The following is a 22,353-nucleotide window of genomic DNA, read 5'->3' as shown; positions in this document are numbered from 1 at the left end:
GATTTCCCCGTTCACCGCTACCCATTTTCCGCTTAGCTTCCCCTGAGTACAGCTGTGAGTGTATTCTGTACTTTTTATATTTATTTTTTTTCTCATTGCAATTATTTTGTTATCGTAGCTGTATTTCCTCTTTTTTTTTTTTTTGCCATCCATTCTATGTTCTAATGTTTCCCTAGAGAGGGGATTTCAACACGCTCAAAGAGTTGAGGACATTTCCGTTGTTTCTTCTTTGGTAAATATTTAGATTTATCACTTCGGGGCCTGTGCCAGATGGACACCTGGTCCAGGACCAAAGACAGTCTGCATTTCCTCTTTCCCATCTCCCCGCTGATTTCACCTCCACCAAGGTGTCACTCGGGGGGTCCCCAGCCAAGGAGGAGACCTGTCCAAGTCAGACCTGCTGACCCTCTGGCTGGACCCGGAATTGGGAGCCGAGTGGATGACAGAGAACAGAGGTGGAGACCGCCATGGCACAGAATCCTGACAGACTGCCCTGAGCACCTCTCGACCCCACGCCCACCCCAGAGTCCCCTCCTTCCCAAATGGGTGAGTCGTCAGTTCCTTCAGAGCCTTTTGTATCGTTTACCCATTTTCTCATCCCTCATTCATGCCTCATCCCTGCAACTGTACGTAACACACCCCCAAAGATTGCGTGTGTGCTTGTTCGTGCCTGGCGTGTATACTGTCGCACCCCTGAAACTTATAATGTTATCAAACAAAGTTACCTCAATTAAAAAAAAAAGAATCTGGTGTAAATCCATGTTTTTCCTGTTTCCTTGCAAAAGCGTTTCTTCCGTTCTCACTTGTTGATCTCATTTATTTGTTTCTAATGTGGGATTGTTTACCTGTCCCATACTGAGGGCTTCGTTGATTTATTTTTGTTATGTTTACTCGCCTTGGGTGGGGGAGCTCCAGCAGATCCGGCAATTTGCCTAATCGTATGTAGGCCAAAGCCTTCTGCGTCCTCTTACTTTTCACGAAGCGCCGTTTGGGGACCTCTGAGCCTTGGACGCTGATGTCGTGTGTCTCCCGTGCAGCTGCTGAGGGACTGGAAAGGCATCCCCGGCCAGAAGGCAGTGGGGCGTGGGAGGCTTTGTCTCTGTGGGTTTTCTCCAAATTATCGGAAGCTCTGAGCCACAGGTCAGCGCCCAGGTGGGCAGATGCCCCTTCCGTGAGAAGTAAACCCCCAGCCATGAAAGGCTGCCCTGTTCCCAGGCAGGAAGCCAGTGATGATAAAACAAATTAGAGTGATGCCCAAACTTGTAGGCGTTTGCTTTCGTGAGTCGGCGTGTGTGATTTCTCCCGTCTCCTTTGACTGAAGCTGCAAAGGGTACTGCAGCCCTCACTCATCTTTGCTGGGAGCCCAGTCAGAGGAAAAGGCACAGTCGCTATGTTCCTGGCTGCAATTACATCTCATTTTTTTGCCCTAAGTGCCATTTGGCTGCCTTTGTTTTCTTCCTCTACTGTCTCTGCTGCCAGTTTGTACAGGGAAGGTCAAGGGCACAAGGTATCCCCACCCATGGCCCCACTTCGCTGCCTCCCAACAAGGAAGCCATCAGGTTCTTCAGAAGCACAGTACAGCCACCACCTGTGTGTCCAGCACACTGTCCACTCCACCTGAATATTATGCTCTGAGGTTTTCATTTTGAGAGCGAAGAATTTTCTTCTAAGTTCTTTGCGTTAATTTTGAAGGACGTTATTTTTGCCAGTTGAAGGGAAGAGCAGGAGGAGTTTGTAAACATATAATTTAGCTGACATCTTTCCCAGAAACTCTTGTCATATTCATTTAAATTAACTCAGGGTAAGCAGATTTGACTCCATAATGTATAATTTGAATATATGCATGGCCATAGTAATAACATATCTCTAGGGGTCTTTTAACATAAATGTGACATCTTTTCTAAAGTCGTTCTAGAAAGAACTGGAGAGTAATTCATTTGGCTAAAAATTTTAAATTTAACAGGTGAAAACAAAGGTTGCTTATTTTTTTTAATCATGCAGTCACAGACACTACTCTCGTGTTTATCAAATAATGTCTAACAATTATATTCAGGTAATTGGATTTGCTTTCAGCACTTGGGTTGAAGATTTGAAACATGTGCTTGTGAAAATAATTGGAATTTTTCTTAATATAAGATTTAGCCTTAATTATGTACATATGTTTACATTGTCCTTATTATCGCTAACAGCCCATGATCCAATCACTTACAAAGGCGAGATTATCCCATAATTTTTCACTCCCTGAACTGCAAGGCAGAGTTAGCAAATTAACAGCGGGTAAGGTAGCTTGTGTTATTCAGATGTACACCTGTGCTTTAAAAACGTAAAATCGGTACCTAACTGCACAGGGCATCAAAGAGACAGACGCGCCTGGGTTTTGGCAAATTGTCAAATGAACTCTTTCGCAAGGACCCAACCTGCCTTCCAGATCGTCTCTCTCAAGTTCCCTCCAAAGCCCCCCAATAAATGAGAAAATGAGGAAATCAGTACCCTCTTTCTGTCTCTAAACGCTGAGATTGAAATAGGCTCTCATGGCGGCACTCATTTGGATAATGTGAGCGAGCTTCTTTCTCGGGAACCACAGCAATCAGGCCAAAGAGTATCGCGAGAGTCACCCAGGTGAGAAGTGGCTTCCTGCTCTCCCCTCAGTCACAGACGCCCGCAGGTGTCCTTGCCCTGCCCTGGAATCCAGACCGCGGACAGACCCTGCCTGTCGCCCCACGTCCTGGCTACTCAAACGTGGAGGAGATAGGACTAAATGACACGATTCTAAGTGATATCAGCTAGAGAAAAGATGTTTAAAGGTCTTGGATGGAAGCAAATGCTAGAAGGCAATGCTGTTGAAGGCCGGCCTGATACGCAAGCTGTCCCACCTGAGTGCGCGGGTCTGCGCTGAGAGATGCGAGCATCGCCAGGCGGGGCGATGCAGGTGGCCGCACGTAAAGATGCCCCCCGCTCAGTCCTCTGCCGGGCGCCGGAATCGGGGCGCTCTGCGCACGCCGAGGATCTCAGGGGATGCAGAGACGAGGATTCCTCCCTCTCACATGTTCATGGGGATGAAAACCGAGACTTCAAAATCAAACAAACAAACAAAAACCGTGAACACGTCTCGTCTAAAGGGTTTTCTTGGCGGGACTCAGTTTTCCTTACATTTGTGGGGTGTTTTATACATCGCGATGTAGGAGCGTCGTCCCAGATCTGGGGGGCGTGAGCGTGTACGCGCATCTCCTAACACGACCTGACGCGGGACGCGCTGGCGTCATCACCCCAGCATGCTAGAGGGGGGACAGAAGCCAGCGCCTCGCCACCAAGGGGATGGATGTCACAGGAAACCGACGCTCCTGGCCATCTTCCCTGGCTCCCGGCACCCACCTCTGCGCAAGCTTTCCCGAGAGCGGCTCGGCACGAAGAATGGAAAATGTAATCTGTACCCTCTCTCTTCCCATTGCGCCTAATACTCTTCGTTAAGTACCAAGGTATTAGCAGATAAACCATGTGGAAACGGGTAAGTAGATGAATTGCTTTTTGTACTGCATTACATGATGGATTGGGGTGGATTAAATTTTCATCATCCATCTTCCGCTGTCCCCAAACCCCAGTTTTATTTTAACCGTTTTGTTTAAGCCAATCGGATATGCTTACGTGACTTAGGCTCCTGGGTGATGAATCCCTTTGCTTTACCTATAATACATTCGGAATGATGGATGCCATACAAATACACAATAAAAACCAGTGATTACCAAGAAAACAAATCCCCTGCCCAGTACAGGCTAGCTTAGAGTGGAATGCAGGGCACACATTTTAACCGGCTTACGCAAACATTTTTTGATTAACATGTTTGAGTCCCCAGGTCTTTTCCAGGACAGGAGGCGATCTGATTGGCTGATGGAGTTGCACGCTCAGCCTTGCACGAGGCCTTCTGAGCTCATGCCGTGCTGGGTCCCCGTTGCCTGCCCCTAGCCCCTGGCATTTTATTGAATCAGTAATGCATTCAGAGGGAGCATCCGTAATTCTTGGGGCAAAATGACTTCTCGAGTGTTTCCGAGGGAGTGTGGACGTTTGCCTTTGATTCGTCTATAATAAAGATGGCCTAAAGAGATCAATGCATCTATATCGCTCTGCTGGATATGTGTGCGTAGTTTTCAGCATCTTAGAAGTCATTTACAGATCCGAAAGTAGAGAGAGGCTGGGGGTCGCCTTTGTCTTGCGGTGCTTCTTTTTAAAATTCCCCAAAGACTAATGAGTCATGCAAATGATTTTTTTTTTCTTAGACAGAATGAAATCGGAAGGTAGCAAATGTTCGTGTGTTGCTACTCTGATTTATTACCGATGAGAAAATAGTTTCAGACAATATCGCATACAGAAAGAAATTCAGCCAAATGTAGGCACAGAGAAATGTGTAGAAAATGATTGGAAGACACTGGACACAGGGCTCCATGTCACTCAGACTACTCAAACTACACAGCGGCGGGAAGCACACGAAGCCGAGCGAAATTTATCGCCACTGTCATCACCTCCTGTCCTTCTGCTTGTCCTCTTGATTCCGACCTGGAGATCTCCTGTATCCCACAGCCCACCACCTAATAGTCCCCAACCAGAGAAACACTCCGAGCTGATTTTCTGTGGACTAGGGACTGCACCCTCTACCCAGGTGTGCTGCTTCCATCCGTTCTGCGTGCAGGGTGCCATGGAAAGAGCCTGGTCGTCCCATTTCTTTAGAGAATATCCTGAAGGTCGAAGGGGAATGTTGAAAACACGAAGTGGATGTGTTTCTGAGCCTAAGTCTGCCGTCGATAACTGCTCTGCCACAGAGAGAGAAGTGAGGGGCGGGGGGAAGTTGGTGGATGTGGGAGCTACAGCATCAACGGGGGAGGGGGAAGGTCTCTTGTTTTTGTACCGTTTTACTTTTCTTCACTCCATATTTATTTTAATTTATACATTCTTTTTTTAAAAGAATACTACGTCCAATTTTTAACATTCTTGAAGAACCACTCCCAAGGTTAAAAAAAAAAAAAAAAGGGCTTTCTTTCTTCCTAAGTGCAATTTACTTTCAAGTATTTTATAGTTTGGTAGATTTGCCACTCAATCTGCAATTTGTCTTTTTTGTAAATGTTAATTTCGACTATTTTCAAAAGTTATGTATTTTGGGAAATGCTCATACATTTTTAACGCAGCCGACAGCAGAACGAAGTCACCTGAAGTCTATAACTACAGCTTCTGTCTCTGTCACAGTTTCAGTCACAAAAAGGAGGACAAGAATTCCCTTTTATTCCCACGAGAAGATGTCCAAGGCTTGAGTCTTTCTTTATGAATTTTATATTGAGTCACAATTACTGTCTTTGCGCCCAAGCCTGGGGTCTCCACGGCACCTGGAAATGAAGTCGCCACAACATCCTTCCTCCAAACGCAAGGAGAGGATCGCTTTGACCTCTTTGTGAAAACGAGTCCTATTCTCTTTCCTCCTCTTACAGTGAAAGCCGGGGGCGCAAAATGGATCGAAGAGAGAAAAGTGGTTAATTGGTGGAAACCGACGATCCCAGTACCATTTCCTCATCTAGAGTTAAAATAGAACAGCTATGGGCTCGCGAAAGCATTAACCTCTCTCCGGCTTTGGATTTGCAAGGGCACTAAAGAGAAGAATTAGTGCCCTTGCAAATCCAACGCACCGAAGCAGCTCACTGCTGGAGTGGAGTTATCCCCACATTTACGATAAGGGGGTACACTCACGGGGGCTGACTGAGAGGTCTCTCTCACCCCCACTTAGCATTTATGACCTATCACAAATAAACTTTGTTCATCTTTTAATGCTTCGGCCAGAAATATAACTTCTCATTTAAAAAAAAGGATTACTCTCACTGCCTGGGAAGATAGTCGAAACAGAATAAATACGGGGTGTTTGTAAAATGCTAGTGAGTTTGTCTCCTGTGAAATAGTCTAGATATTTATATCGTTTTCCAAGTCAGCTAAGTCTGCAATTAGGCAGGTTTTGCTGCGTCTGATTTTAAGGGTTCCTACCTCTTTTCCTTAGTAATCTGATCTTTTCGTTCACCAGTATTTAGACTCTAATAAAATAAATATTTCTACGTGTGAAGTGTAGACGCCCAGGATGGGGTAGAAGGATCCCTTTAAACTGAAAACCGAAAGGAGTAGTGTCACTGGTCCCTCTAACAAGGCTGATACCGCGGCACAACTAAATGACTGAAAACAAAGCAAGGGGTCGATAGCCAATAAGTGCAGATATTATGATGCTGTTCGAAGAATGTGACTAAATCTCTGTCAGCTAACTTGAGACATTCTTGAATGATACTATCATTATTGAGTGAGAAAAGTGAGCCGTGGAGAGGGGAGGTAAAGATCCCGCTTTGGTGAGGCTCTGACCCTCGCCCACTCAGGCATCTGCTTGTTTGCAGGTGAGGATGGGGTCGGGGAGCGAGGCGGCAAGGACATTGGTCCACGTGGCTGCACCAGGCAGGGAGCTGGTGAAGCGAAGAAGGTTCAACAAGAAACCGCAGAGGAAGAATAAGGCGCGAAACGCGGGGGATCATCCACGAGACGATCGTTTGTGCAGAACTGCAGGTGTGTGCACATAAGTGTGGAGAGACGTGTGGAAACAGTCCTGGTAGCTGTCTCGAGATGACGCGTTCTCAGGTGATGTTTCTGTCTTTTTATGTGTTTTCTATATTTTTAAATGAGTTTGCATTCTGGATTTAAGAAAAGGTGATTTCACTGTGATAAAATAAGACGATATTCTCTTAGCAAAATTCTGTTGAGTGTTTATCCTTATAAATGTGATACAAGATCAAATATGCGAAAAAAGAAGAGCATTCTATAGCCCAAAATATCCACATCCTTCGCACAAATATGCAGACGTCTTGAAACTGTTATAGTGCAGGGCTTTCCCATGAAATGTATCTAATATATGTAAGTAAAATCTAACTATTTTGGCCATTAAGAGAGGGTCAAACTGTAGTTTATAAAAAACCTAAAATATGTAGGGTATAATAGGTGTTAGTAAATGTACCTGAATCTCTGTAAAAGAAGTAATAAAATACATACATGCATTCATGACTCCATAAGGGTATGTATGCACACAGGCATATGTGCATGCATGTAATCCAGGGACATGATGCAAATGCATGTGCATGCACATATGTGCACACCGGCATGCTTGCCCACACATGTATATGTGCATACATGTGCAAGCATGGATGGCTGCAAACGTAGATGAATACATATACACGGAGAGGTGTCCACGCATACACACTCACCTGCAAACATACACGGAGAGGTGTCCATGCGTGAAAACCACTGGTCCAGAAAGCCGGACCACAGAACCCCAAACCCTCACTTCTCAATCGTGTTTCTAAATCTTCACAAGCCTCCGATCCCTGATCTGTAAACGTGTGGGTGCGAACGAGGTCCATGATTTGCAAACTCAACGGTTCACACAGGCGCTTAAGGAGTTTCACAAATGCTTCATCTAAACAAGTTTTGACTATTTTAAAAAATGGAAATAAAACAACATATACCCAAAAAAGTGTTATTTGTTATCATTCAACACACGAAAGGCCATTAATACATCAGCTGTACTGGTTACTCAACTCAGTTTTTACAGGAATCAGGAATATGGTTTTTCCAAGTATTTTCCTGTAAAGATTTTGGAAGTTCTTATAATCATGTCATTATTAGAAAGCCCGTAGCCCCATACTGGTCCTTGTTTCTCCTTTTTGTTATTTTAATCCTCAAACAGAAATGCACAAAAGTTCACTATGTACTCACGTGTGCAAGAAACTATGGTATGGTGGGTGTTGGTCCACACTCACCGTGGTGCAGCTACAAACTGTGTAATAACCAGCAAATATAACATGTATGCCACGTTTAAAATTTCAGAACTTAGTATAAATGTGGGTGCTTCAAGTAGGAATTTTAATAAACTAAATAGCATTCATTCAATTTATTAAATGATTAGCACACTTGGAACTTCAACTCGAGTGTTAGTAATAAAACAAAAACCTAACTTGTATAACCAATCAAATAAGTGAGAATTATTTAAACTATCAATGAATATTAAAAAATAAGTAACTGTGATTTGAAAAAACTCATGAAACATCTCAAACTGTTATAAAATTTTTCGAAGGCCAACTTCTGCCAAGTAATATGAATGTTTTAACTGGTTAAAGAAACTGGCCATTAAAAGGAATGCAGATTTCAGACACCGTATTTTGTTACTGTAAGATACACTTATATTTTTCAAATTTTTAGATCTTCATCTCGTAGGTATGTTTCACAATTGATGCCATCGTTCCACGGCTGTCAGCCTGACGCGATGACAGCTTCCATTGCTCGCCCACCATGGCCTTGATCATGCAGATTTCGTTGGCATTCACCGATATTTCCAGCTTTCCTTGCTTCATTGGACACAGAGAACAATTAAAGTTAGATGCTCCTTTGAAGCTGGAGGTGGCTCTAAGACTTACTTTTTCTGGTGGAATGTGACAAGCAGTGATGTGTGGCACTTTCAGGCTGGAGAATATATCCATGCTTTTATAGCACAAACTTTGTTTCCTCGGTGGCAGCATCGCATATGCAAAGTTGATTTATAGTGTGTTTGGGTGACTTTGAAGAGAAAATGGCTTCAAATCCTAGAACTCACTCTCTACAAAACTCGCGGGGTTAACCCATTGAACATATAGTTTCAGAACTAGCTTAGTAGTGACAACTAAGCAGAGACCCGTAGGAAGCGTACTCGTCCATTAGAGGGGAAGAGAAAGATTATTTTCATCAGAGGTAACTGGGCTTATGGATGCCCAAAAAGAAGAGCATGGAGCATTCTGGAACCCAGCTGCTGAGCCCGGAGGGTGGGGAGGCAAGGGAGTGCTCCCGCCTCAGCTGTGAGGGAGGAATCTGGTTTCGATGCAAATGACGCGGGCGCATGTACACTATACTTTTTTTTAAGTATTCTTGAGTTTCGGATTTCAAAGGAAAAAACTTTGTGAATCACATCTTAAAAGGAGAAAAATGTATCTCTCTAAGGAATTTCTCAAAGATGAGTGTGAAGAAGGAAGTTTGAAAGTGTCCTATCATCTACAAGAATGAAAGCCTATCATTTCTCAAGCTGAAGGCGATGGTAGGTTTTTAAAGCTCACAATCAAAAGTAAACCACGCTGAAACAAGATCGTTCTGCCCACCTTCATGCCAATTAACTTAAACTTCAGAAAGAGTCAGATGCAGTAATTCTAAGAAACTTTTAAAAAATAAGACGCAGAAGTGTAGAGTGAAACCAGAATTTCTATAACTGATTAAAACGATTAGTGACCCTAGCGTATTCTGAAATACCCCTTGGGTAGCTGGGAGTTAACTGTCACAAACGCATTTCTTACTTATGAATGTGTAAATATCCCAGAATCGGGATAGTGTTCCTCAGAAAACAAGAAATGTAACTTCTGTGTAACTTCTGTCAAAATTTCCTTAAAATCATAAGCTACTAGAAAATGTGAACCGACTCTGCATAATTCTTTCTATAGATTGTGGTACAATATTAAACATTTAATGCTTACTTTTTGAGGGTAGATGATGGGATTAAGTGCTAAAATCATAACGAGTCTGAATCACAGCTACTGAAAGTGAGCTGCATTCAGCAAATAATCACAAGTGTGAAAGGGGTCGGGGGATCTGTGAGAAGTTGGGTAGTGATGTAAATAGCAGCTGATATTGACAGCTGTCAGTTTCCAACTTCAGCAGAAGTGGATTCCGTAAAGTGGACATCAGCTCAACAATCAACAGAACCCAAACCGCTTTATTTAGTTTTTCACATATTTATATTTTAAAAGAGTTTAATACCGTCACATGGACAAACGGATCTCAAAACCAGAAATAGATCCAAATTTTAAATGAGGAACTCATTTAAATGAGAATTCTGCAATTTAAATCAGAAATGACACTTGCTCTCTCTTTCACTTCGAATATTCCTGTTAGAATATATATAGGTGTTTTTTAAAGCAAACATTAAAATGTTTCAAATAGGTAAGTATGCCAATAATGGACCAGAAAGTCAGGGTTTTATCTAGTTCTTATAAAGTAGACAGGCTCAAATTGAGTCATGAATAATAGATAAAACAGAAATTTCATTCCCTCATGTACCCTTCTCTTCCTGTGTAAATCGAACAGTAGGTGTCAGTTGTGTTTGACACCAGTCCCAAAAATTATTCCTTCAAGAAAGTGGCCTCTGTCTGCAGAGGGCTCCCAGGGCCTGAGAGATGAAAGGCCAAGCTCGAGGCAACATAAAGCCGCAGTTCTGAAGCGAAGCCTTTTTGCATTGGCGTGTTTGGAATTCCTTGGAAAATTCCATGCAGAAGAGCAGAGCTTGAGGGCCGAAGTTTTCCCCGCAACCGTTATGAAGGAAAGACAAGACAAACACCGAAGGCCACCCGAGGGGGAAATAACGGAGAAGGTAGATCGAGAATTTAAAGTCGGATAATGAATGTCATCACAGGCATAAGGGACCACAGTCCTGCTATAAAGCGGGAACAAGAGACCAGGTGGCAATATCGCGGGTATGAAAAAATGTCATAACTTAAGCAGAGAACACAGCAATGGGGGGAAAAGTAGCAGAGGACTGAAATGTAAGTGGGGAACTATCCCAGGGTGCATGAGGCAGAGCAGAGGCCATGGGGGAAGAGCCGAGACACACGGCGGGCAGAAATGCTTACCACGCCGGATCGTGAGAAAGTGAGAAGGAGAGAAATAGAGGAAGGGTAAGCACTCGAAGAAACGGTGACCGAAGCTCTTCCAAGAATTAAAGATGACAATTCAGATTCCAAGGCTTCTCACGTCCTGAGCAGGATAGATGAGAAAGGCTCACGTTCAGACATCACGTTGAAACGGGAGAGTAACAGGATTTTTAAAAATCTGAAACTATCCAGAGGAAAATTAGATAGACGATAGATAGATGATAGCGGATAGACGATGATGATGGTAATGATGGACAACACATAGATGGGTAAATGATAAACGATTGATAGATGGATAGTTATGTACGCATACACGTATGTACATACATTCTATGTACACACGCCCACACACACAGACACTTACAAACAAATAGAAACTTGTTCAACATCAAATTGCCCGCAGCCACATGAAATGCAAGAAGACAGCAAAGCAGTATTTTCAAAAGTTGCAGATAGCAACAGATGGAGACCGGTCTGAGCCACAGCGACCGCATGTCTCTCCAGCCACATTCTCGTCCCCACACCCAGCCCCTCGTCAAATCTCTCGATCCTGCCTCCAGGCCGTCTCTCAAATATAATCTCTCTGTTCTATTTCCAGTGCTTGGACCCTAGTTTGGACCCAGACCATGCATCCTCTGACCAACCAATGGCAAAGGGCTTCTAACTGACCCAGCATCATGCCCTTCCCGCCCATCCTGCAAGTGGTTCTCAGGACTGTCCTTCTCTCAGACAGCTGCCATCACCTCTGCTCACCCCTCAGTGCGCTGAGCCCCGCCCCCACTCTGAGAGGTCTCTAGGCCCCCACTAGCAGCCATCCCCCTCTCATTCTCCCAGGGGGCTTTCTGCTTCCGGGTTCACAATGATCAGCATTTCACCTCGTACCATAATCCTTGACCCAACTGGAGTGAACCCCAGATGCGTAGTATTAAGGTTTATTCGTCTTCGGTTTGCTAAGGTGACCATCTGATGCCCAGCACACGTATGGAAACGCTTACAAAAAAGACACCAGCAACTTGCCCACTCGGGCATCCATCTCCATTAAGGCCTGTGTGGAGATAAGGGTGTTTCTGCAGCAAACAAGGCCCAACGCAGTTGAAACAGGAAGATACGCCGCCGTGGTCACTCATCTGCATGCAGGGGACAGGAGAACATGGCAGAGGACACGCTGTAAATCACCGAGGGCTCCATGACAGGGCCTCTCCGAACGTCTGGCTCAAAATTATTAATGCGAGCTTCCCCGAGGGCGCTTTGTTTGCACATCGGTCGAGCTAAGCCGCGGCGCTGTCCCTGTAAATAAGAAGACAGCCAGATTCGGCCGAGTCGTTAATTAAGTGTCTTCGCTGTGACTACACAGTGGAAGATTTCGGTCTGCGGGGGCCCGTGGCGCGGCGATAAATATGCAGCTGTTGACACTTGTGGAACTCGCTTTGACATCTTCATCAGTTAATGGAGCTCACTCCACAGGGACACCAGCCCATGTCACCGGGAAGACGACGCTTTTGCTGCACTTGGCCCCTGACGTTATGTCACACGCAGGTTTACAAATAATCTGAATTGGGAAAACCAAGCGGGGAAATGGCTCACGCCCTTGACTGTGACCCTTGACTGTGATGTTTAGTGGTCGAGGGATCAGTATGCTTGTCATACACGAAGTTGGACAAAAATTATCAAATGGTTTTACTTTTATGAGAATGTACATGTCTGTTATTTAAAAAAAAAAAAAAAACTCATTTGGAGTCTAACTGCAGACTCCTCCAAAACCAATAGATGTTTTCTGACTTTGTTTATAGTTCATCGAATTCCCTCAAACTGATAAAGGGAACTAATATGTATCATGTTTATGCCACTTGAAAAATCTCAACACCAAATACTCGCAAATTTCCTTTATTCTTCTGCAGTGGAAGCGCTTTGTAAACTGTAAAACACAAACAGAACAAAGTGGATTGGTTCTTTCTCATTGCAATTCTCAGTGATGCTGCATTTTCTAATATGGGTTAGATGAGAGCGTTGGTGACTCTCACCAACCTTCTAGAACCAAAGAGTTCGCAAATCCTCCCAGTAACCACCTCTATCCCACGATTGCCAAAGAAGTTGTAAACGAGAGCCAGCGTGATGGGGAGAAGCATCACTCTGTTAGCCCTTGCCACAGCCCAGTCCCCTGAGCAGAGCCACTGGAAACGCTGCTGGGGGAGAGGGGCTTCCTTGCAAGGGCCAGCTTGACCTCTGCCTCAGGCCCTGGAGCCTGACTCCTGCAGTGTCTGGGCTGCAGCGTGGAGAGAGTGAGCAGGGGAAAGTGGGCGGGGCAACGTCCACCTGCTCCGTCATTCGCCATGAAGTAGAGGGAGAGGGAGGAGAGGCGCCGGGCCGTCCAGGCCTCCGAGGGTATGTCCCTCAGATGGGTCAGAGCAGGAGGTCCAAGGACAGCATCTGAGCATCCCTGGCTCTCCCACACCTGGACGCGGCACCATCTGCGTGTGAGAAGATCCTGCCTCTCCAGAGCCGCGGCTCTTCCTTGCTCGGGGAGGACTCCGTCGTGGGCAGGTGAGCCGAGCCTGATGTGGCCAGCCCTGCTTACAGCTCTTGGCATCCATCTTTTCTTGCCTCTAAGTTCCTTGAGGGCAAACTCCACGTCTTATTCCTCCTGTATCCCCTACAGAGCCTTCCTTGAGCTTCATGATGCCCAGTGCACGCTGCATGAATAAAGCCAGACGGGCATATAGCATTCTTTGTCTATGGGGACACTGAGCAAAGAGCCGGCCGTAGGAACCGTTGAAGGGCATCGTCTCAGGGTCACCAAAAACCACCTTCTGGGCCCACCCGATGTGATGTAAGGGAACCTTGCTAGTAACTCAAGGCCCCTGATCAGTGACGGGGAAGCACACCGCACCGAGGTCAGGACACTGCACCCGACGCCAAGCTCAGTCAGAATGTCACCTCGTGAGCTCAGAGCAGGGGCCGAGGCCCCGTCAGGACCAGAAACTCGGCCGCTCTTTGCTGGCAGTGCCACCTCAGCACATGCTTCTGCTCTCAAGGCGCCTCTGAGCTGGCCAGAGAGAGACCCCCACGCCCATAACGACCCGACAGTTCAGTGCGGAGCTCGCACGGGGACAGTTAGAGCAGGGGCGACACATTTTTTTTGGCCGCGGTGGCTTGAGATGTGCACGGTGTTATTTGTTGGCTATTTAAAGATTCTGTCACACTGAGCAGGGGGTGGCATTCTAATTGGAGTAAGAAACAATATAAATAATAAATAGAAGGTCTCATTAGCGAAAGAGAGAGAGAGAAAAAAAAAAAAACACCAGTCTGGTTTAGCGCAGAGTAAAAGGATCCGAGAAAGGAGTAAAAAAAATCTCGATCCAGGTCGGGTTGCAGAGGGCCTCAGACGCGGGCTAAGGCACTTAGGTGGATAAATTAGTCATAAAAAGTCATCACTGAAGAGTTTTAAAGGAAGGGAGTAATTTGAGTAAAATTAGCAGTAATGTGCAGAACGAGCCAGAAGGGACAGACACTGGAGCTAAGGAGCCGGCTGCAAAGTCATTCCAGCAGCCCGAGTGTGCGCTGCTCACCAAGTTCACGGTGATAGGGCTGGAAGGGAATGGCGATGTCGGAGCCTCTGAGGAGAGAGAAGCAGAACCGGGCAGAGGCAGCGGGCAGCGGGCTGGCGAAGGCGAGGTCTGGCCCTGGCGGCCACGGCCAGCGCTCCCCAGCTGCGTGAGCACATTGGAGTGCGGGGTCCCAGGATGGTTCCCGGGTCTCTTCCCGAAGACACGCGTGTGGGGGGTTGGGGACGAACCCCGGGAACGTACCCTTGAGCAAATATTCCTGAGTGGCACTTGAGCCACACTCCAAGAAATTTAGCTTAAATTGTGACTAATAAATAACTTAGATCCTCAGAAATCCTAACGCTGCCTCCGGTTGACACGGAGGGTCCCCAGGCAGGGAGGAGCTTGGGTGCAGACTTTCTGTCCCCTCCATCCAAATCAAACACCTCTATGTCTCGCCTTGATCAGAGCCGTCCCTGTCGTGGTTTCTAAGTGGCAACCCGGGGGCTCGTCCCTTCGGCCACTCACTTGTGTTCCCACCCCTCCTGGAGCATCCTAGCTGTGTCTGGCCGTTCTCACTCCGCCTCACTGCGATGAGTCCTTATCTTTACAGACAGGAACAGAGGACTAGAGAAAGCTTCTAACCTCGAGTTGCTCTGTCACGAGAGCCTATTGGTGAGAGGGGTGATAATCTCTCGTTTCCTGCCCCGTGGGTGCTACAATGACCGTGGCAGAGAGAGACCAGAGGCGTGTGGAGCCTCGGGCACCTTTCACATCCCGCTGGCACCCACGAGGTCTGCAGGGGACTGTAAGCCTCGGGTGACCGCAGATATCTACGGCAAAAGGAGCAGCTGGGGCAGCTCATTTCCAAAGGCTCCACTTTAACTGAGTGTTTCAGAGAAGAAAGATGAAACAAACAGAAAAAGACATGCCCGCCAAGAGGAGTGGACCTGAGAGGCGCGTGGGGCGGAGCAAGGAGGACCTCTCCGCCTCGCTCATCTCCTCCCCGAGGCCTCGCTTTAGAACCTTAGCCTTGTGCAAAACCGCAGCCCGGCCCCACAGAACCTTGGGGGGAGCTGTCCAGGCTTCCGTCTGGTGAAGGGCGTTTGTGGCTTCTTGGTAGAAAGCCACATCATCCTGACCATAAAACCACTGGGAATACCGGCTCTTATCTACTGAGCGTTTAATACTGTTCAGCCCATTTGTTAAGCATTCATAATCCTTGGAAGGAAAACAAAAAGGTGAGATTGGTCATTTATCCCCTTCCTAAGTGAATAAACTCAGGCACCGAGGGCTCATAAATATTTTTTAATTTCAAGAGCAGGATTTGAGTCCGGGCCTTCCTGCTTGTCCATTCCCTGAAAACATGGATAACTTTAATTTCATGGGCAATAGAGGTGAATTAAAAGGATGCGTGGCTTGACATGAGTTTTGGATCTTATGAAAAAAATAGAAGGTAATTCAATTGCACATAGACGCTGTCTTCATACTTTATTTTTGTCAACAACTCTTTACAGTGACCTAACATCTCATTGCAATTTTAGTAGAATTAAACCCAAAAGGTTCTAATTCGCGTGCTGTAAAATGTATCACACCCTGCTGCACCGACCACCCCTGACTCAGGAAGGACATGGACCCTGTCTGGCTAAACAGGTAAGCGTCCCTTTGCTCACTACTGCAGAACATCTGCACTGGATGGTCACCATTAGGCATTCTCATTGGCAGGGCCAAGGTGCACAAGCCCACAGCTTTAGTAACCACCCCAGACACCTGAAAGTCCACTTCTGAGCATGTTCCATCCACAAATTCCTCCTGGCCACTTCTCTCCTACTCAGCCACGCTCTGCACACTTGTCACCCACCCTTCTTGTGACAAGCCCACGTGAGACTGCGACAGACTTTCGTTAAAGCAGGCGCCTGCACTGCAGAGATGCCCGAAGCCTCCACCTGGAGACGCCACCGTGCGCTCAAGCACTCAGTGATGTTAGCACGCATGCACATACACACACACACAAACACACTTATGCACACACGCACACATGCATAAACACACTTATGCACACACGCACACGTGCACACACATGCACACACACAAACACACTTGTGTGCACACGCGCGCACACACGTGCACACATACTTGCACACACACATGCACACACACATGCACACACAAACACACTTGTGCACACACGTGCACATGTTCACACACTTACGCATGCATGCACTTGCACACACATGCACACATGTACACAATGCTTGCACACACATGCACACACACACGCACACACCGCTACGCTTCTTTCTCACTTTGGGTCTTCCCCATGTGTGTGCACGTCCATCTGCCGGCAGGTGTGCCTCTGAGAGGGCACGCCCTCACTCCCGGTCTGAAGTGGGAGCTCTACGCGCCGAAGCCTCCCATGGAAAGGGCACACCCTTTGCTTTTCCTCTTCTTATATTTGTTTTTTCGCACTTTGCATGGAAAACGGACTGCCCCAAAAACACTCTCGTTTGTTTGCACTGACAGGTTTCTCCCTTCCACGTCCCTCTCATGGTCAACATCCCCGGAAACTCCAAACGCCTCTGAGATGCCCAGATGTCACGCTTTACGCGGCATCCTCACAACGTGAGCTCCAGCCTGGCACGGTCTACAACATGTGATCCGCAGGGTTTTCCATTTACAGGAGGGATATTGGAAGAAATTGGATATCATGGCGAAGTCACACAGTTTATGAACTGTTCTTTTTAAGAGGCACATTTCTTTCCATAGAACCTCTAGAGGATAGAACAAGAGCCAGGCTTCCTTTACAATTTGGTTTGGGTTCACATTTCACATCTCAAAACGCAGGAAGAAAGGGGTTCTGACGTTATTTGACCCAATCTTTCCTTCCATTCTCCCGGCATTTATCTCTCTTGTGTATGAAAAGCCTTTTTTAAAGTCAGAACTCCAGGCATGGAGGAAGAAGAAATTCGTCAAGAGAATTGAATTCGGAAAGATTAAAATGCAGAGTTTTAATACAGCTGTAGCTGACACATGTCAAGGAGATAAAAGGAAGATTTCGAGTTCTAAGGACAGTGCCAGAACCATGAAGCACTACTTTAAAAATACATATTATTCAAAAGAAATACATATTATTTTGTTTGAAATTTGTAGGGGAAAAAAATCAATATAATCAACCACTCTAGTAAATGGATGAATGGCCTTACAGCATTCATTTCTTCAACAGTAAAAAAAGAAAGGAAAAGCAAGGTTTCACTGAACACACTTCTGGTATGTTTTCTAACAAGCAATCTTTCTAAGCTAACTTAACCTAGAAAATCTTGTCTCTCCAATTTCATCTGGAGCTGTTCCCATGCAAACGACTTTATTAACTCTAAATGAAAGTTGATGAATTATCCCCACATACCAACACAGTTGCGATAGAATATCAGACTCTAAGAGGTTTGTATGAATAAAAAGTTGGAAATGATTGGTTAATCTCTCTCCAAAAAAAGAACAATTATATTAGACTTTCAATCTCCTTTAGAAAAGAGAGATGATTCTGATTCCTTTCAATGTGTGTCCTTTCTCATTCTTATTTCCTCTCACACTCCACTCCTTAAACTACAGAAGGCCTTTGTAAGAGTTTTGCCATAAAATAAAAATTCCTTTATGAGTTTCCTAGAAAATGATTGCCAACGACACAAGTCAGTTTGTGTCTCCGAAATCTAAGACACTCCGGACACATTTTGACAACGGTTTTGCCCTGAATTTTCTGGTTGGTATAATTATAAGGACAGTTCAAATTCTTGAAATAAAAAATTAAAGTCGTCAGGAATATGTTTATTATTATCATTAACCGTGAAATAGCAATCTGAAGCATGAAGTTCAGGCTCAATAGATATTTTATTTTTTGTTGCTTCACCAGCTTGCTGCTTCATAAATTATCCTTGCCGGATGAAACTTCAATGTTAATATTTTCCTTGATTAGTCTCAGGGAAAAAGAAAAGCAGAGATTTGAGTTACTTTCTCTTTTCCTTGGAATATATGTAAATGAAGGACACCAAGGGAGAAATAATTTTAGGGAGAATCGATGGATTCCATTTGCCAGGCAGACCCTGAGATGCCCCTAAGGAATTCGAGTAAACACGGCCCCTGGCCATCGCCTGGTGTGGTCTGAAGCTCAGAGCGGCAGCACAGTGCAGGGGTGGGGACTAAGCAGTGTCAAACATTGCTGATGACTAATGATAAGAGTGGACAGGATCGCCCAACACATGGGTATAACTAGGGAGACACGAGAGCCTGAGCAACGTCGGTCAAGGGCAGAAGCCAGAAAAGGAGAATGGGAAGGAAACAGCTGTGACGTAATGTCAAGGAAAAGAATGGCGTCGAATAAGAAAAAACATCCCGTGTGTCTAAAACTACCAGCAGCGAACACGATAAACACGGAAGACTAAGCACTGACATAAAGAAAAGAGCCTCTGTGGCAAATGATGTGGTCAAAGCAAAGCCATATTCTCTGGCTCAGGTAGATAGAGATTGCGAATGGAAGAAGTGGAAACAGCTCTTTGGAGACTTTGCCTGTGAAGAGGAAGAGAGAGAGAGAGAGCAGATGTTCGAGAGGATGTGGCGAACACTGCTGCTTGTACAAAGAGAGAGGAGCATGTGGCTGACCGAGAGAGAGAGAGAGAGAGAGAGAGAACCGATGTTCGAGAGAATGTGGCGAACACTGCTGCTTCTACAAAGAGAGAGGAGCATGTGGTTGATCCAGAGACTGAGACCTTTGAGAAGACACGAGCGGCAGGGTCCAGAGACGGAGAGTCCGGCCATGCGGTCTGCAAAACGGAAGCACAGTTATCACCCCCACTTTACCAACAAACGAACGACCACAAAGTAATCCATTCTTCAGAGAGTCAAACATGCTTTCAGTTCCCATTTCCGCGTCCCATTAGCGATGGTCTTGCGTACGTTTCTGCAGGCAGAATGGATGCGATTACATCTACTGTAAAGAGATAGGGCGAGACACGTATGGGTCAAGAACGAGGTACCAAGAACGAGGTACCAGTGCTAGGCACACAGTGAGCAGTCTGGAGGTTGACCCGGGGCTGGTGGGACAGTGGTTTGGGACGTGTGGCTGTGATGATTGTGGTTGCAGGGGGAGCTATAGAGTTAAGAAGTCACAGCGCCAACATTTACACCAATGTCATGTCCCCAGATTCAGCATTTGATGCCACGTATACATATGTCAAAATGTGTGATATGCAGCAAAAACAGTGCTTAGAGGGATGTAAATGACATCAAGTGCACATATTAGAGAAGAAGAAAGATCAAAAATCAATAATGTAAACATCCACCTTGGGAAACTAGAAAAATAACAAATTAAACCCAAAGTAAGTCAAAGGAAACAAATATTCAAAATTAGAGTGGAAATCCATGAAATGAAAACAGGAAAACAATAGAGAAAAATCACTGAAACCAAAAGCTGTTTCTTGAAAAAGATCAATAAAATTATAAGCCTCTATTTAGGTGAACAAGTGAAAAAAAAAAAAAGACAAATTACTAATATCGGAAGCAGAAGAGGGGGCTCACTTCATAAATTTATATAAATGCCTGCCTGACCATTGTGCTGTATACTGAAACTAATAATAATGAAAAAAAAAAATAGAAATGGAAGAGGGGCCATAACTACAGACCCAACAGATGTTAAAAGGAAAACAAAAGAATATTAAGAACGACTTTTTACCCGCAAGTTTGATAACTTAGATGAAACGAGCCAGACCCTTGAAAGATAACTCTCTTCACCCAGACAGCCATCCCACAGCCGTGTCTGTTCCTCTGGCGTTTCCCTAACCTGTGTGCCAGATCCCCCTCCTGACCCTACATTTAAGAAATGTAGATTTTTCTAATGCTTAGCTGTGTACCCATCCCTTGGTGAGGTATGTTTACGTGTTTCTCAAATGAATGAGTTTTTCCAAGGTTCTATCCTCAGCCTCTTTCTCTTCAAAATCAAGCTTACTCTCCACACTGTCAAGATTGTAACTATCAACTCTGTGAAAAAAAAATAGGTCTTCGTGTATCTGCATCTCCAGTATCCAAACAGCCAGTCTGTCCAGCTTCCTGAAAGATGCTTCTACAAACGTTATTCACAACCATCTTGACTTAAGAGTCTGTAAACGGGACCCATTATCTTTCTTCCCCTCAGCTCCTAAGGACATCTTGGAGATGTCACCATCCTGTTTAATGTGCCATTATTCCCCATCGCGAAAGCCTAAAATTTCAGATAATATCACTCTTCCTTTTACCTTAGTTTTCTTTTCTAAGTTCTAAACATTGATTCTTTTTAATGATTCTCGACTCTATCTTATTTTATTTCCTCTCCTGCTCCTAGGGCAAGATTCTCTCTCTCATTGGACTAATTTCAAAGTCTCCTAAAATGTCTTTCTGCTTCGTGCTTCTCCCTGCACAAATTCACCCAGGACACAAGTCTCAGAGCCAGAGAGAGGTTTTCAGAATCTGAGGGGAGGTTGGCATGGCTGGATTCTATCATTCAAACTTTTCTTTCTCTAGATTATGCCCATATCCTAGTATCTGATTTCTGCCATTCTCTCTCCCCCCCTTTTTTTTTAAAAAAAACTTAGAATAAGCTCCAAGATTTACCTTCGAATGACCAATTTCCTGTGGCCCTACTGTGAAATAAAAATTGGTAATGAGCAACTTTCTCTCAAATGAACTGACTCAGGTGGGAGGAACATGTCACAATTCCAGCGACACAGGCACTGCCATTAAACACCACCCGGCCCACTGACCTGAACGTACCATACCATCGATTCTAGAGACTAAGTGTCAGCTAATTTCATCCTCACTTTGAGCTCCTTGTTTTCCTGCACATGTAATGACACTGACTAGAGAGTCTTACATATGCCCAATGAGCATCATTGATCTCCTCTTCCTCTGTCACAAGCCTGAAGAGCCAGGAGATTTTATTTCCTGTAAAGTCATAAGAAGAAATTAAATATTACTTTTTTTTTCTGCCAGCGAAACCTCAAATGACAGCTGTGCCCTTGGCTTCCACTAGAGTTCAGTCACTGAACACATCAGCCAGGCGTCTGTTAGAGGTTAAGAAAAGAGGTAAAGGTATTTGTTTCCCCAGCTCCTCACAGAGCAGCGGGGATGCCGGGGATCTAGGTCTACCCCAGAGCCTCCTTAGGTGGCCCAACCCCCTCGTCAGTTCCCTCACCAGCTCCTTCCCCGCCAGGTTCCAGCAACTAGTCCCTCCCTTCATTCCTCCATCCTGGTCCTGGGGTGATCATGGTTTTACCCACTGTCATCAGTTCTGGGGAACTACAATACTCTTTGTGATTTTCCTACATTGTCTCCAAGCTTTGAAAATAGTCCTTTTGTTAAGCACTCCTCAAATGTCAAACCTGCCATCTTTTTCCTGTGGGGACCTGGATGGATTCGAACACTCGCTATGAGACCTCATGTCACTACTTACCTTCAGTAAGCCTGGAGCTCCTCACTTATAGATTAAGAATCGTCTTATCTTTCAGAATATTAGTGAACAACAAAGGAGATGATCCTCTCTATAATCAGGAAGTTCAAACTCCATATAATCGAAATATAAGCATAGCATTATGAAAGCAAATTTTTGCATAGATAAAATAGAAAAGACCAAAGACACATTGGAGAAAGTGCTTGCCATATATAATAATGTATACACTTATAGATTAAGAATCGTCTTATCTTTCAGAATATTAGTGAACAACAAAGGAGATGATCCTCTCTATAATCAGGAAGTTCAAACTCCATATAATCGAAATATAAGCATAGCATTATGAAAGCAAATTTTTGCATAGATAAAATAGAAAAGACCAAAGACACATTGGAGAAAGTGCTTGCCATATATAATAATGTATAATATATGTGTGTATATATATATATATGTGTGTGTGTGTGTGTGTGTGTGTGTGTGTGTGTGTGTGTGTGTGTGTACGTATATACGTATATATATATAATGAGCTCATTTAGGTCAATTAAAAGCTAGAAAATGATTCCAACAGAAAAATGGCTAAATGTGGTCGCTAAGAGGAGAAAAAACATCACAA

Source organism: Pteropus alecto, unplaced genomic scaffold (genome assembly GCF_000325575.1).
Source record: "Pteropus alecto unplaced genomic scaffold, ASM32557v1 scaffold195, whole genome shotgun sequence".
In the NCBI taxonomy this organism is placed as follows: Eukaryota; Metazoa; Chordata; class Mammalia; order Chiroptera; family Pteropodidae; genus Pteropus; species Pteropus alecto.
This window is presented reverse-complemented; position numbering follows the sequence as displayed.